The following is a 2,793-nucleotide window of genomic DNA, read 5'->3' as shown; positions in this document are numbered from 1 at the left end:
GACTAAATTACAAATTTTAATTATCTTTAGGGACCTAATTACAAACTTTTAAAGTATAAGGACCAATTTGCAATATCACTGAAAGTATAGGGACTAACTGTGTAATTTAACCTATTCTTTTTTTACTTTATTATTCACATGATTTACTATTTTCATTGTCTCTCTATACTTCAAGCCATATTACAAAAAGGAAAAAATATAAGTAGACAATGAGAATACTAAATAATGTGAACAATAAATATGCGGATGCTCAATTCAATAGAAATGAAGATGATTATGTACATTATTTTTTATTGAATAGTTATTTCTTTTGATTCAATTTATTCATGTACAATTAATAATGACTGGATATTCAATTTGTGCAGATGATTATTTAATGTTAAGATATAGAAAGTAATTTGGGATATATTATTTTTTTATTTTATTAAATTAATTTTAAAATTTATTATTTACATTATTTATAAAAATCATTGTCTACCTAACAAGATCGTATTTTGTAAGCTATGAATCTCCAACATTATAATGGAATGTTGCTTATGTTTTCGAAAAAATGCATTGCAAAACTATGCTGTATGCCGGGCAATATTGTTGAAGGCACATAATAATCACAGTATTAGTGTATTAAATCACTTACCGGAAGTTGGCTAAAAAATTTGGTTATGGAAATAGGGAGAGTGTTATACTTTAAGATGATAATTTTTGTGTTTTTTAAAATTATGGGAGGTACATAAATTGGATCCTCCGATTTGTGTTTAAAAAATTATAAAAATTTGGGTACACAAATCGAATGGTCCGAGTATAGAAATTGGACGGTCTAATTTCTGTATCTCTTAAAAATCGAACGGTCCAATTTGTACTCCGTAAATTAGATCATCCCACATTTTAAAAAAATAACACAATAGATCATAATTTAAAAAAACACTATTGTTAACCCGATATTAAAAATAAAAATGTGTCGGAAGTTCCATCATTTTGATGGTGACCTTTTTTCTTAGTATAACAAATTTATTGTTAACCACAATAATCATTGGTGTTTACTACGGTACAATGATAAATTCATACGTACTGATATATTTAAAATATGGACAAATAATAACAAGCCACGTAGAATTTATTTTTCACATCAACATTTAATTTTTTTAAATATATATTATATCACCACTTTTACTAATACACCCCTTTAATTAAATAAAAATAAAAAAATATTTTTTATTTAATTTTATAAAAAGTCTTAAACATCCTTCTTTTATTTGATTAGACAAAAATATCCTTTTAAATTAACGAAATTTTAGAATTCAATTAATTCTAATTTTATAGTTTCAAATAATTTAAATAATAAAACAAAAACATATTAAAAAAACAAAAAATCAAAATTTCTTCATCTTCTCCAATTTTTCTAATTATTCGTGCCCCCTCTAAGCAAAACATATAAAAAAATAAAAAATCGATCATTCTTCATCAGTTCATCTTCTTCAATTACCCCTCTGAAACAAAGCAGTGAAAATCCCAAACCAAAACCCTAGATTCATCGCAAAACCAAGATAACAACGAAACGGGAGAAAGGACCACCGATGCTCCCAACCGAGAGAGGATCATACTAGTGAACCCCTTCACGCAAAGCATAGTTGTCATCGACGGCGCTTCAAGCCTCGAAGCTCTGTTTCGCGACATGGCCGTTAACAACAGCAGCAAAGCCGGAAGATCTCCAGCTACGAAGGAATCCATTGACGCCATGCCAAGCTTTGTAATCAAAGAAGGTGAAGTTGAAGTAGGAAAGTGTGTTGTGTGTTTGGAGGATTTTGGTGTTGGTGCTTTGGTTAAGGAGATGCCATGTAAGTACAGGTTTCATCCGAAATTGTATTGAGAAGTGGCTTGGAATACATGGAACTTGCCCTGTTTGCAGGTACGAGATGTCGGTTGAGGAAAAAGATGAAGGAAAGAAGAGGGATAGTGAAGGAGAAGAAGAACAAGAAGGAGGAGAAAGAGAGAGGAGAAAGGCAGCGGCGAAGAACCTAGGGCTTTGGTTTGAGATTTTTACTGCTTTGCTTTAGAGGGGTAATTAGAGAAGATGAAGAATGATTGATTTTTTGTTTTTTTGATATGTTTTGCTTAGAGGTGGTACGAATGATTAGAAAAATTGGAGAAGATGAAGAAATTTTGATTTTTTGTTTTTTTAATATATTTTGTTTTGTTGTTTAAATTATTTGAAATATTAGGATTAATTGAATTTTAAAATTTCGTTAATTTAAAAGGATATTTTTGTCTAATCAAATAAAAGAATGATGTTTAAGACTTTTTATAAAATTAAATAAAAAATATTTTTTTATTTATTTAATTAAAGAGGTGTATTAGTAAAAGTGGTGATATAATATATATTTAAAAAACAAAAATTAAATATTGATGTAGAAAATAAATTCTACGTAAATTATTATTATTTGTCCATATTTTAAACGTATCTGTACTATGAATTTATTATCGTACCGTAACAAACACCTTTTACTTTTTAGAATATGTGGCATTGACAATTTAAGTAATCATATATAAAGTAGCTACAGTTGAAACTTGTTACAATATATTCATATCTACGGTAGTAACATCAAATATGACTAGTATAACTTCATCTTTCAGAACAGCAAGTCAAGACATTACTACGTACGTAATTACGTATGTTGAAAACTTATATGTCAATGATACCATAACTTCTGCATTTTATACGAGAATTAATCATCCCGCTCATAACTCAATTACATACATGCAGGTAGTTATATTAAACAAAAAAAAAATTATTGACTA

The 2,793-nt window shown here is 28.2% G+C and overlaps 1 pseudogene; it reads left to right on the top strand.

Annotated features, from left to right (window-relative positions):
- Positions 1,520-2,066, top strand: LOC107640218 (annotated as a pseudogene).

Source organism: Arachis ipaensis, chromosome B05 (assembly GCF_000816755.2).
Source record: "Arachis ipaensis cultivar K30076 chromosome B05, Araip1.1, whole genome shotgun sequence".
NCBI classification, from domain to species: domain Eukaryota; kingdom Viridiplantae; phylum Streptophyta; class Magnoliopsida; order Fabales; family Fabaceae; genus Arachis; species Arachis ipaensis.
Note: the sequence above shows the minus strand (reverse complement) of the source record. Positions and strands in the feature narration are given on the sequence as shown.